This window comes from Desmodus rotundus, chromosome 8 (genome assembly GCF_022682495.2).
Source record: "Desmodus rotundus isolate HL8 chromosome 8, HLdesRot8A.1, whole genome shotgun sequence".
Classification (NCBI taxonomy): domain Eukaryota; kingdom Metazoa; phylum Chordata; class Mammalia; order Chiroptera; family Phyllostomidae; genus Desmodus; species Desmodus rotundus.
Window position 1 is genome coordinate 127369432 of NC_071394.1, and position 14773 is coordinate 127384204.

The following is a 14773-nucleotide window of genomic DNA, read 5'->3' on the forward strand; positions in this document are numbered from 1 at the left end:
TAAAAATTAATCAAAGCCCCAATGGAAGAGCTAAAACTATGAAACTCTTAGGAGACATACGACTTTATGACCTTGGACTACAAAATGGTTTCTTAGACATTGACACCAGAAACAAAAGCAACCAAAAGAAAAATAATAATTAAATTTTAAAATTTATTCATAAATATTTTTTAATTTGGCTACAAATGATATCATCAATACAGCTCTCACCCAGAATGGGGAAAGTACTTGCAAGTCCTATATCCGATGAGACGTACATCCAGAATTTATACAGAACTCCTGCTAGTCAACGTAAAAAAAAAGATGAAAAATTCAATTTAAAAATAGACAAAGATTTTGAACAGACATTTCTTCACAAAAGGTACATGAATAGCTAACAAGCACATGAAAAGATGTTCACACCATTAGTAATGCTAATCAAAACCACGAGGAAATGCCACTTCACATCCAGCAGGGGGAAATTAATCAAAAAGAAAGAAAATGACAAGTATTTCCAAGAAGGTGGAGAGATCAGAACCTGTGTTCAGTGCTGGTGGGAATGTAAAACACTGTGCCTGCTTTGGAAAACATTTTTGCTCTTCTTCAAAATGTTGCACATGGAGTTACTATATTACTTACTCATAAATTCCGCCCCTAGGTATATACCCAAGAGAACTTAAAGCCTATGTCCACAAAAAAACGTGCACATGAATGTTGATAGCAGTGTTATTCATAATAGCCAAAAAAGAAAAGAAAAGAAAAAGCCCAAATGTCCATCAACTGTCAAATGGATAGGTAAATTATGGTATGTTCACACAATGGAATATCATTTGCCCATGAAAAAGAATGAAGCATTGCCTTGGCAGGGTGACTCAATTGCATGGAGTGTCGTCTGGTATACCAAAAGGTTGTGAGTTCGATCCCCAGTTGGGGCACGTACAGGAAGCAACCATTCGATGTTTCTCTCTCACTTCAATGTTTCTAGCTTTCTCTCCCTTCCTCTCTCCTTAAAGATCACTAAACATATCCTCAGGTGAGGAGTAAACAAATAGACGAGTGGTTGCCTGAGTCTGCTGGGAGGGAGAGGTGCTCATAGCTTCTTTTGGAGACGATGAAAATGTTCTGAAATAGCAGTGGTACCCTCAAAACACTGACTAAACGCCATTGGACTGGACACGTTTAAAGGGTGAACTTTATGGCATGTAGATTACATGTCAAACAAATCTGTTTTTTAATAACGAAGAATAAATACTCTATAATATCAAAGTATCCAATCCAATGCTGATGTGTGCCTACAAGACCAGTCCCTCGCCCACTCCACTTTAACTCACTCGTAAGCCTGTTATAGTTGTACACACGTACCCCACGACAAGGTCCCTCTCATCCATGTAGACATGTATCATTCTGTGGCTAACGCACATACACCCCCCTGAGGATAGAGAGCACTGCGGTTGAGATGTGGGCAGATTTACAATTCACTGAGTTTAATACAACCTGGGCAGGAGGCAGGGAGGTGCTAGGAATGTCTTAAGTAGGTAAAAGAACATTAGTGGTGCAAGATAAGAAAAACAACAGGTAGTTGAAAAGAAACTGCTTTAAAAATTGAGAATAACCATGGAGTTACTGAGCAAAATCATCAAGGATATCAAGTCTGGTGTGTTTTTTGGGTGATGAGAAAAAAAAAAAAAGCAATAGGAAATCAAACTGAAAAACAACATGCAGTAACTTGAACTTATTTTGTAAGTCATAGCACAGAAAAAATGCAACCAAACATTTCTTGAAAAAGGTAAAAAAACAACTTCAATAAAAAGCAAGACTGTAATCAAAGGGTTTCTGGGCTGGGATTAGAGCAGGTCTCAGGGAAAACTACACATGCAAGAAATAATTATCTTAAGCCATTTGTGTTCTGTTTGTGTTAATTCAGCTCCTTGTATTTCCTTTCTGATAAAATGCATGCATTAAGTTTTGTATATTAACATTAATGCAATAAATGAGCAATTTACTATCTCTGAAAGAAGTCAACAGCCTCAAATGCACTTGTGCAAGTCCACTGCTAATAAGAAACACCTGTGTTAATTTCCTTTCACCAGGAGTACAATAGCACCCTCCGCGAGGCAGCACCTTTTGATAAAATGAATAATGAAGTGCTTATCACATCATCTATTTCTTGTTCCTCTGACGTACCAGCAAGTATGCGTTCCTTTCAATTAACATTCTGTCGCTGGTCCCAAACTGTTCGCCAATAACCGTTGTCTTTTTGGAGGGCAGTAAAATTAGATGAAATAATAGATGCACGTCTTAGATGGAGTGTAAGATAAAGGCACTATTCACACCATCCAAAAATAAATGAATCTTTCCATTGTCAGAATGACGGAATGAAACTGACAAAAGTGTGATCATCATTACGGATTCCTTCTCCAGTGCTGCTCTTCTCCAAGGAGCTCCAGAGGATTTCTGCAATTTCTGGTATGTATCTACTTATTCTTAGCACAGAGATGCCCAGAAGTCTGTGAATAGCGGTGATCCGACAGTCCACACGACTGACGAAGGCGGGATGATATTGGCATAAACTGTGCGTTTCCCAAACTCTATCCATAAAGCAGGGGCTTCCATTTCCACGGGCCCGTGTTGGACCCCAAACGGAAGCAGTGTTGCAGGAGGATGTAGTAGGTATCATTGGTGTGGGGCCTCCTTGCATCCACTTCCCTTTCCTGTTTGCCCTTCAGGTTCCTTTACCAGGACCGCCTTTCAGTCACTGCATAAAGTCACATGGGACCGTCATGGAAGTTCTCCTTCCACTCCCCGCTCTGCCCAGCTGAAGGGAAGGTATTTGACCCAAGTCAAAGCAATTCTTTACTCCCTTCTTGGAATATGGATCTTGAGCTGAGGAATAGAGAGACTGAAAACTAGTTTAATTCCATCTACCTGGTTATACTTGCCCATATTCTTCTTGCTATGAGATGGCTACAGAGGATTCATCTTTCTAGGCTCCCAGCAGCCTGTGTTCTGACCTCATTATCCAGCCTCCCATCCATTCTCTTGCACCTGGTATCCTCCGGGTACTTTTCTTCTTACTTAAGATGACCCAAGGCAATTACTACATTGAAGCCAAGGAACCAGAACCAAACTAATACACAGAGTACCAGGGCCTCACAAATTCTACTTTGAAAGCAGCTTTTTTGGGGGGTGGGGAGGAATCATTCAAAGATTTCAACAAATTGCATAGCTCCCAGTTCTTTCCTGTAAGATGTATATTAAATCTGAACAGTGTGACGTTTCTTCCTTGGGTTAGAAATAAGTATTTGGTATTTGTACTTTGAGTTGTCTTCTCTCTTTTGCCTACTAGTCCCCTCTCGTCCGGACAGAACCCGCCACAACAGCATACAGCGGTTGCTATTTGAGCAGTCCCTGGAAAAATATGAAATAACTATAGTGTAAGTCACACTGGAAATATTAACTTTAGAAATTACCTCTTTAGCTCCATCTGGGTGGCTGAGTTAGTTGGAGCGTCGTCCCACACACCAAAAGGTTGCAGGTTTGATCCCTGGTCGGGCACATACCTGGGTTGTGGGTTCCATCCCCAGTTGGGGCACGTACAGGATACAACCAATCGATGTATCTCTCTCTCTCTCTCTGTGTCTCTCTCTCCGTTCCTCTCACTCTAGAAATTCATAAACATATTGTCGGGTGAGGATTAAAAAATAATGATAAAGAAAAAATAAAGTATAGCACGTACAATCATGTACAGTATGTAATATTTGATAATAAACGATGACGTGACAGGTTCATATATTTACTCTACTTTTTGTCATTATTTTAGAGTGCACTGTGCTTATGTTACGTGGGCAGCAGCTTCACGCATCACAGACTGTCTCTTGATTGTGTCGTTTTTTTTTCTTTTGTGCTTGATTTATCCTTGTGTTGCTCTGCTCACCATTGCCCTGAGGCAGACAAAAGCCATTGCTAATGTTGCCAGTATGAGGCCACATGAAATGACTGACTTGGAAATGAAATTAAAACTGATTAAGAACTGCCATGTTGGGAAATCAGAGATGGCTATTGCTCACCACTTGGGGTTGCCCCATTCCACCACAGATACAATCTTGAAGAACGAGAACAACGTGGAGGATGCTGTCAAAGGATCTGCTTCACTGAGGGCAACGAGACTCACAAAAGTCTGAGAAGGGCCTGGAGAAACCCCGACGGCCTGGATTGAAGACCTGACGCCCTTCTCAGCAGCGTGGCGACCGCAGCAGAAAGTCCGTCCCTGATGCTGGAAGGAACGGCTGGACCCGGCTGTGAGGTTGAACTCACTGCCAGCTCTGGATGTTTAAATGATTCAGGAGCTGTTGTTCATGACATCACGTGAACCTGAGTGGTGGGTGAGTCTGCAAGTGCTGATGTGAAGGCAGCTGAGGAGTTTCTGGAAACTCCAGAGGTCCTGATTGTGGAGGAAATTACTCGCCGGAGAAATATTCAATATGGATGAAGCCTCCCTATTCTGGAAATGGTTGCTGGAAAGGACTTTCATCCATAAGGAGGACAGGTCAGAGCCAGGTTTCAGGGCTTCTGAGGACAAGATAAGAGTTTTACCTGGGGTCAATGCTGCATGTTACAGACTAAAATCCTTTGTGATCTGGCGCGAGAATCCCAGGACCTTCAAGCAGGTCAGTAAGCACACACGGCCAGTGTGCTACAGGGGCCATAAAAATTCATGGATGACCCAGCTCCTCCTCTTCCAAGATACCCTCCTGAGTTGCTACACCAGTGAGATGGGGTACTGTTTGGAGAATATCAGACCTTCCCAGATTTTGCCCATTGTTGAGAAGGCTTCCCGATATCCTCCTTTTGTTGGTGATTTTCAACCCCTTATCAAAGAGGTGTTTCTCCCTCCGAGCACTGCCTCTTTCATCCAACCAAGGGACCAAAGAATCAAAGCAGCTTTTAAGGCCTGCTCCCTGAGGAGGACCGCTGCCCAGACTAGTGCTGCATCTGAGGAAGACGCTGATGCAGTTCTGGAAGGGTTACAACAGCCACGGCTGCATCGAGAACCTTGCCTGGGCTTGCAGTGATGTAACCCAGGGGTTATGAGTGGCATCTAGAAGAAGATCAAGGGGTTGGTCCGAGACTTCACAGGATTTTCCAAGGATGAGGAGGCTGCAAAAATCAGCAGGGCCGTGGAAGAGATGGCCCACAACTTTAATCTGGGTGTGGGCGGGGATGACCTTGAAGGGCTCCTAGAGGTGGTTCTGAGGAATTGACTAATGAGGAGTTGGTGGATCTGGAGTAGAAACCCACAGCTGAAGAAGAGGCAAGAGAAAAGGAAACTGCAGGAGAAGAAAAAGAAGAACCCTCAAGAAAATGCACAGTGAAGGCTTCAGCAGGAGCTTTTGCAGACCTCACCAAGCTCCTCAAAAAGTTTGAAAACACAGACCCCAACACTGAGAGGGTTTCACTGATGGAGAGGAATGTTGATGGTGCCTTCTCTGCTGATACGCAAATCTGGTGAAAATAAGAAACAAACCAAGCAACCCCCCAGGGACGTATTTCTGAATCGAGGGACACCTCCTGAAGAAGAGTCTCAGGGCAGGGCCTGCCGGAGGTGCCCCAGAAGGACTGTCGTCCTAGGAGAGGACAGCTGCTCATGTGTGACTGCCCCCGAAGCCCTTCCAGTGGGACACCCTGTGGAGCCGGAACACAGTGATACTGAGGTCCCGACGCTGTGTCGGCCTGGGCTGACGTATGTGTTTGTGTCTTAGTTTTAAACAAAAATGATTAAAAAGTGAAAAAAAAATTAATAGAAAAAGCTTATAGAATAAGGGTTTAGAGAAGGAAAATAGTTTTGTACAGCTAAACAATGTGTTTGTGTTTTAAGATGTGTTATTACAAGAGTTAAAAGTTAAAAAATTCATAAGTATATAAAGAAATTACAGTGAGCTAAGGTTAACTTAATTACGGACGAAAAATATTTTTAGAATACATTTAGCATAGCCTATGTGTATAGGACTTACCAAGTCTACAATAGCGTACAGTAATGGGGAACTGAGGCTACAGCATACATTTACATTTTCCAACTTGTGGGTGTTTAATTATACAATTATAAAGAGGTGCTAGCGTGTGCTTTTAGTCTTAGATACTTATTTTATTTGTTTTTTAAAGATTTTATTTATTTACCTTTAGAGGGAGGGGGAAGGAGGGAGAAAGAGAGGGAGAGAAACATCATTGTGTGGTTACCTCTCTCACACCCCTGACTGGGGACCTGGCCTGCAACCCAGGCACGTGCCCTCACTGAGAATTGAACCAGTGACCCTTAGGGTCACAGGCCAGCACTCAGTCCACTGAGCCACACCAGCCAGGGCTGTTTCCAATACATTTTTATTTTAATAACTCCAAAGAAGCAAGAGCATGAATAGATGATAAAAATTACATTAATGTAATTTGTCATTTACATGTTAAAAAATTTTAATTTAAAACAATACTATATTTCTGTCACAGCTACAGAGATTTTAATGCAAATCCTGATTTGTATGCTGTCTGAAATGGAAATGTTGGTTTTGGAATTAAATCTATATTTCAAGTGCTAAAGAATAATTCAAAAGGAAGTATTTAATGGCTCATGGTTTTCTTTCTCTCAAAAGAAAAGTATTCCACATGAATAAAGGCAAAGCTGCCGCGACGATTCAAACAACTGGAAAAGAAGAGACGAAGAATTGCAGTCGCATGAAGAATGGGGCTTCGCCTTCCGGACTGGGGGGAACTGCTAACTAGGACACCTGGCAGTCGTTCTTCCGCAAATTGTGAAATGGCCTAAAATTAATACGAGGCCTAAATTCCCTCTCGCTTTGGAATTCAGTCAGTATTCTATATGTTTTATCCAGACTGATCGTTATTTTCTTTTCATTTGTTTTCAACCAAATAAAGATAATTACAGTTATTTAGACAAGATGCTCAACAGGAGGAAAAAAAGAGAGAGGTTATATCTGCAGGGTCTGGCAGAAGGAACGGCTGCTGCTTTCCCTTCTGGAGTGTGGTTGGTAGGGTAATAATATGGGTGTAATAATTTATGGTTTCAATTTGAACACTTTGCCTAAAATGTCACATGGTGTGCTTGAGTGTGACATTGTTATGTTATAGAATTACATGCTTATGACTTGGTAATAAAAGAGTTTGTAATTTAAAAAAGGGGTGTTATTTGTGCCAGACCATGTATATATCTCTATCTATCATAATCAAAGCAAAATTTTAGTTTCTTTTTAAATGAAATTCTACGGCCTAAATCTGAGATCACTCCTAATCTCCTAATAGGTTGAGAGATTCACAATTAAGAGCCCAATTTTTAGCAGATTTTGGTGGTATTTTTACATGTGTATATGACCGGACCAACCTGATTTCCAAGGTTCCAACTGGGGTGAGCAACACCCCACCTGCTCTGACCCTCAGAACTGAAGCTGGGAGAAAGGAGTGGATTCAGCATTCTTATAATTAAGCGGCCCACGTGTATCGCTGATAAATGTAAATGATAGCCGAGGTCTCCGTTTTTCCAGTTTGCTGGTGAGAGCATTACTCGGATGGGCTGACTGGCGACGTGATGAGAGTACGGGGCTGGTGAGAGTTACATTGTGGCTCCCGAAGTGTATCCTTGGCAGGTGGCCCAGTGGCTATTGCTCCACACGGCGAAGCCTAACAAAACTAGTCCTGTCAGGTTCACAGATGTCACGTTGCTACCTCCTTTCAACTGCCCTGCAATCCATGCAAATCTGTCGCCACGGCCAGAAACACAATTTCGGGAACGTGCCTCAGCGTGCAGAGCAAGAGCAGAGCAGGCTTTTTGGACCCCTCTGACAATCCAGTATGGAGTCACCATCGGCCATGACAGTGATGTCAAGTGCTGTGTCAACACTGAGACAATGGGGTGTCACATGAACGCCCTTGGGAGGGCCCCAAAGGCCCAACACCATGGGTCTGGGCACTCGGACGGACTCCACCTAGCCACACAGGCGTGGGGCCTCTCTACTCACTCTGGGTTGTAAGAACTCAGAGCTCTGACCGTTCCACGGGTCACCCTCCGAGCCCTGCCCAGCTTCCACTCCACCAGATGTGTGCCACCTCTGTGGCCATGCGGCTTGAGACCTTCTGCTGGCACTGCCAGTGACCGGGACTTCATGCCAGACATTTGCTGTTCGCTTCTATAGCATGAGCTCCCCGTCTCTGTGTGTAACACCTGTGTGTGACTCTACTGGTTTATTGGGGAAGTGTCTCCCAACAAACCTGGCATTGTGGAAAGACACAAACGTGGATGAGTGACCGCTTTGGGGGATGCTCCCTTGCTCACGACACTTCGCAGTGGGGGTATGCAGGGGGACAGACTTTTATCCACCCACTCCCACCGCGCGGGCAGCCAGCAGCGTGCTAGGGGACGAAAGACACAGAAACGTCCCCTACGTTCTTGCTACCCCTCTCTGTATAATTGATGGTAAGTAACAGAACCTCTCGATTCCCTGTTTTCCTGTACATGTGGTGAAAATAACACTGGCTATGAAGAGTGACGGAAAGATCAGGTGGTTTAATCAAGTCGCATTCTTAGCTCTTCGCAGGTATTAAACCTGAGCTGTAACTCGGTCAACACAAAGGGTGGATTTGGTCCCCACAGCAGAGAGATTACAATACAGTTCCAAGTACTTTGGGATTTATAAAGCAAGCAGACGACACATCTCTACACTCAAGGAATTATTACCCTTCAGGCAGGACAGAACCACCCACCCAGTGAAAGTTGGCCATACCAATGAAAACGTAACCCACTGCCGCTGCTGCCAAGGAAGCTGATGCTCCCACGATGGTCCAAGGCCAGATTCAGATGCAGTGACCTGGAAGACCGCCTGGGCTCAAGGAAGGGGCACTACGCTTGTAAGACGAGCTCACCACTGACAGTTTAATGATTTTGGTGAATCGTTGTTGCTACTCTCACGCTACTGTGTAATTTTTGTTTGAAAGTTTTTATTGTACTGAGGAAAATTAACTTTTATGACAAAAAGAAGACTGATTCGACCTAGTGTAGCTACATGTGTTATTTATCACTAAAATTATCACTTGTTTACATACCGTTCTCCCCCAGGAGAAGAATGTGTGTGTGTACATAAATGACGGTCTCCATCAGACTAATGAGTTAATAATACAAAAGTAGCAAATAGCAATATAGATACTACTCATGCTACTGAACCCCAGAGACAGCTACTAACAGTCTCTTCTCCCCGGCTGCAGCTGAAAAAATCATATTGAATCAGAGACTACACTAAGAGGGGAGGGTAGCTATGTAACACCTTCAAATGTCCAAGAAGAAAAACCCTAAATTTAGCTGTTAAGTAGTGTGTATATGCTCATCCGTACAGCGAAAAGTCTTCCTGAACTGATTGGGAGCATCCATCCAAATAAAAGAAAAATCCAGAGCAGGTCATACTCTCCAAGTGAAGTTACTGAGGCTCAATATTGTCACGAAGCGAAAAGTCACCTCTTCTGTCACATGCCTGCCTGAACAGGCCCCTCCAGGACTCGCTACTCGAGTGTCCCTTTTTCTCCCAGAAAAGCTGCTTAACACTCTGCATTGGGCTTCTGTGGGTGTTTGCTTCGTGAAAAGCACCAGGCTTTGTGCGTAGTATGCCTCAACTTAAAAGGAAACAAGCCTTATTTGAGACCACTTTTCACGAGTCAATATCATACATGCTTGATCTAATAACCAATCTCTACCTTTAAATGCTTACATGTGCTTATTTTTTCCAGGGTACTTTTAGAAAAGTTGCTATGCCTGTGTCATCCGTTTCTCTGTGTTTTCAGTTTACTTGTGTTCATTCACTCCTCCCTGTGACACCTCCACTTCTTTGCCGGCCATCTCCTTTGCTGCTCTCCTCCACTCCCCGAGGGTAGGCAGTGGTGCGCTGGTAAACCAGCTCTTAAAAATAAAGATAAAAAGCCCTGATTTGAAGTAATCGCCAGTGTCTGGGGTATACACACGACCAATTTCGAAGTTCCAAGGTTTTAACATCGAGCGCACACAGTGCTTGGATATCTAAGGGCCAGTTCCAGCCACATTAGTAAGCAACGAGATCATGGCCTGTTTTGCACTGACTTACAATAGCGTTTTCATTAACTGCTCACTCACTCACACCACCACAGAGTTCTTCCAGCTGCAGGTATCAACAATCGTAACAGATTTCAGTGTGGAATCGAGGATGGGTAGAAATTGTTCCCTCTGTGCATCCCTGCAGAGCTAAAGCTCAATAAGCCAATTTGCCGAATTACTCGGAACCAAGTATTTATTGCATCACAAACAGATATTTCCCATTTGTCAGAAACTGTAATGCAGCCAAGACGCCAATTGCTGTTTGTTTTCTCCACAAGTGCAGACTAAACAGAATGGACATTCAATAAGCTGTATTAAACCAAAAGATGCATTTTCCAAATGGTGAGGCAACATTAATGTCAGAGGGGATTATGGGTATGAACACTGTTGGCTACTGTGTGAACCTGCCCCTGCTACAGATGTTCCAGGCCATAAATAATGGCTACATAGATGGGTTTTGCAAAGTTCAGACACAGAAAGGCAACTGATACTTAAAACGGCAACATTCTGGAGGGCAACACTCTTCCTGATCTATGAGGATCCTATTATCTCGGCATGGACTGAGCAGGGGGGGAAAAAAAAACAGAAGAAAAAGAAAAGTTAAAAAGGTTGAATGAAATATGGTAGGCAAAGTCTACTGAAAATAAAAATTCAGGACTTTTCAATTTTAATTAAATGAAATGAAAGGTGGAGAAAGGGGACACTTAAAATTTATTCCTTAAATTATGACTTCAAATACCTGGGGCCAGGAGACATGGCTGGAACCTGGATGCTAGCCTCTGTGGCCCCTGCCTTTCCCCTCTCTTTCCTGTCCCCACCTCCACTGGCATTCGACCTTGAAAATGAACAATCACGTCTATGGCTTTCTTCTCCAAGTCTGGTTTTCCTAAGGAGTCATGAACAGCATTAATTAAGAGGACATCGGAATGGGAGCTGGTACAAGCTTGGGGATGATGGCAGCATCTTGACTACCCGATTTTTGATCCCATGTTGATGGGGGAGATTTGGTCCTGCTGCACTTTTGGACGGTCACTCGCACATCTACCTCCCTCGTGTTGGGACCACTACAAACCATGGTGACAGAAGAGGAGACAGCATCGTGCGACTCACACTCTATTTCACTGTGCCCTCTCTCTCTTTCCTCTGCACGCCCTTCCCCGCACACCTATCTTTTCCCTCCATTCTGGCTCACCCCCCTCTTTTGCAGTGGTGGGCTGTGCGAGCACCCTTTCTCCAGAAAGCGCTCCTGTTGTGATGCGCTCCCGTCACAGTAGTATAAAACCCATCAAGTCACAACCTTTTCATCGTTCCCCATACCTCCACCAGGTGTCCTGCTTACCATCAAATAAAAATGTAAACGGGTGTCCCAGCTTGGAATCCACCAGCAGTGGTCTCCGAAACAGAGTTTAACACCCTCGAGGTTGCTGCCTGTGGGGAGGAGGGAGAAAGTGGGATTGGGCAGAAGGAAAAGCTGAGCAACAACGCAGGCTCGGCAGCCTCAGCCACCTCAGCCACAGAGAGTTGTGGGGCAGAAGTAGGGTGACCAGGATTGTTCCAGCTTGGGTGGAAATAGTTGATCCTTTATATTCCTACCTACATCCGTGATGAGACGGGAGCCTCGCTCAGAAGGGCAGGACCTTGGCCTAGCTGATGTGTGCCCCGAAGGGACTGAAGGCTGCAAGCTGTTCCACAGAAAGTGTCACAGCAGCTAGGAGTCCCATCAGCCGGCTGGAAGCGGTCCCCATGGATCCAGGTTCTTGACAGTATTTAATACATGAAGCTTTCTCGTTTACGTTATCATGGTTTGAATTTGCATGCCCTTGATCCCAGATGACTGTCAGCATTTTGTGTCTCTCTAGGGTTGAAAGTGTTCTACCCTGAGAAGAATTTTTAAAGCCTAATTTCTATTTTTGTAATTCAATTTTTCTTTATCTATTAAAGGTGACAGTAAAACTTGGTCTGTTTAATATATTTTTAAAGATTTTATTTACTTATTTTAGACAGAGGGTAATGGAGAGAGAGAAGGAGATTAACGTCGATGTGCGGTTGCGGTTGCCTCTCACACGCCCCCTACTGGGAACCTGGCCAGCAACCCAGGCATGTGCCCTGACTGGGAACTGAATTGGCCACTCATTGGTTCTCAGGGAAGCGCTCAATCCACTGAGCCACACCAGCCAGGGCCTATATTTTTACATTGTGTTTTATTTTGTCTTTTGTTTCAGAGATGTTTTAAATTTTGATGTGATTAAATTAATCTTTCTTCCTTCATGGCCTGGCATATGCATCTTGCTGAAGAAGGCCTTTTATCTGGTTCTGAGAGTTCAGTCCACACTCACTGGCTAGTCAGTCTCTCGTCTCTGCGGCAGATGGACTGACTAGCCAAGGGCAGCTCCATCAGAGTTCTAGAAACTAGGGACATGCTGCGTGCCCACCCTGGAGGAGCCAGCTCTAAACCCCTCAGGCTTCACTCCGGACTTTAATCTCCCCATCAACCCCCCCATCCCCAACCCCATACACACCTTGAAAACAACTTAGGACTATCGAATGCGGAAAGAACGTTGGGCATTATCTAGACGTAAACTCGTTTTCATCGATGAGGAGTGTAGGATGTAGACCTTGCTGTTCAACATGGCAGCCATAAGCTACATGCGTGTTTTTAAATTTAATATGAAAAACTCAGTCACAACTAGCCAAACTTTAAACTATATTTAGAACACTCCCATCACTTTAGAAGCTATAGTGGATAAGGCTGTTCTGGAGCTTCGCTACTTAAAGGGTGGTCTGCTCGCTGGCAGCAGGGGGACCGGCACTCCTGGGAGCGGGTTAGAAACAGACAATCTCAATTCAGAGAACAGGCCCCACTTGAGATCTACAGAGTCTGAATCTGCAATTTAACAAGATCCCCAGATTAGAGTCTGAGAAGCCCTAGTCATGTGATTTTCCTGCCAAGGTCATAACAGCTCATTGGTGTCCATCCAGGCCCTTCCCTTGACCCAGCTATCATTTTCCCTTACCTTCCCATGTCCTTCTTATCTCCCTGCCACACTTGCTTGCTCACTTGAATTACAGCCTTTTATAAGCATTCATAGGGCAGCCAGGCCATCGAAGCCCTCAGAACTTCAATGAAGCTCCCCCTCCCCCGACCCATGCCTTAACTCTCATTCTGCTTTGCAAGTGTTTGCTGGGCAGACTTGTGATAAAGGTCCAGCCCCTTGTGATGGCTGTGGCGTTGTTCAGTATTTCCCCTGAAGAATCTCAGTGGAGAGTTTGGGGGGGGGGGCACTAGAAATTAAAGCCAATCTTGAAACCACTGGGGCACTGATCATCAACCTACGGCACACTTGGTCTTGGTGATCTGAGGACAGCATTCAGGGACTCCCTCCATAGCCCTGGGGTAGAGTAGGCAAGGCAGACAACGCACTTGCCTTGGCAGGTGTCACCTGTGACTATCTGATGGGAGAGTGCAGAGTAGGCACTCTGTGATCTCCCAGCATAAGTACTGCCCAGTCAAGGTAATTGGTTAGTAGGTCACCGGCAGCTCTCTCCTCTCTCTCACTGTGCAGCAGCCCAGCCGTAGGCGTCTATGAGAGGCAGTGCCAGGTCCACGAAGACCTCTCAGAGTGCACGTATGCCGGCCTGTTTCTGAAGGCGCGGGGAGAATTGCCATCTCATCTTTGGGTTCTGTTACTGAACTCAGTACCACTGGGCTGGGACTGTACTCCAGGCAGCAGAGTCCCCAACAAACCAGCCTGGCCAATAGAGAAGAAGGTGCCCCTAATCTAGATACCATCTGAGAGGTGGAAATTATAGAGGGTTAGTTTATGCAGATACACAAGTCTCTAGCAATACCATAGATCCCTGGAAAAGTGCTTTTGTATGTCCTAGTCTTCCCTATTTATAAACTGGATCAAATACCATAAAATATTGATTGTTATGACTATGCTCGAGGGGAGTGATTTTTTTCTTTAAGTCACAGAAAATGCCATCCCTGTCCTCAAGGAACTTCCAGTGTAGTTGGGAGGATATTCACGAATGTCCATTAAAAAGCCATAACAATCGTACAAAGCTGAGAATCTGGGGGCAGTAAAGAGAGTTTGAATTGCAGGGACTCAGAGGGTGTAGCGAGGGAGGAGACTTAGGGAAGGAGAGCAATGAACTGCGTTAAAAATAAAGGGTTACATCAGCGCAGGCTCCGAAAAGGCACTATCCCTGTTTCAGTGCTTCGTTTCTCAGCTCCTAGAACGGAGTGGGCACAGAGTGGGCACATAGCAGGCACACAGTACATGAGATAGACATGAATGGTAAGGAGTGCTATCATTACAAAAGGCAGTATCTGATGGCTAAAAGACTCGAAACCAATCAAGAAACGTTAATGATTCCCCCTAGAGCACTCTAAGTGCAGAAGCACTCTTTCCACTCTCCCTTGTGCACAGAAGGCGGGGCAGATGGGAGGTGCAGGTTTTGACTACTACTGTAGCCCCAGCGTCTCGCGCAGTGGCTATCGATTGACTGATGTCGTTCTCCCTCTCCCCTTCGCCACCCACCAGCGGGGAAGGGACTGACGAAAAGCCACATATCACCTCCATTACATTATTTCCATTTGCCATTAAGTATCAATCGGATACTATCTTGGCTCATCCAGGGCAAGGTCGCGCGCCCCAGCCCCAGGATACTAGGTGG

General features: G+C 44.7%; 1 long non-coding RNA gene across 1 annotated transcript in view; it reads right to left on the reverse strand.

Annotated features, from left to right (window-relative positions):
- Positions 1–14773, reverse strand: part of LOC123480307 (uncharacterized) — a 15030-nt gene continuing 257 nt past the window's right edge. The window contains exons 2-4 of the long non-coding RNA XR_006656246.2: positions 11433–11521; positions 3540–3640; positions 1–3387 (exon numbers count right to left, since the gene is read on the reverse strand). This is a non-coding gene — a long non-coding RNA (uncharacterized lncRNA). The remainder of the gene's footprint in view (positions 3388–3539; positions 3641–11432; positions 11522–14773) is intronic.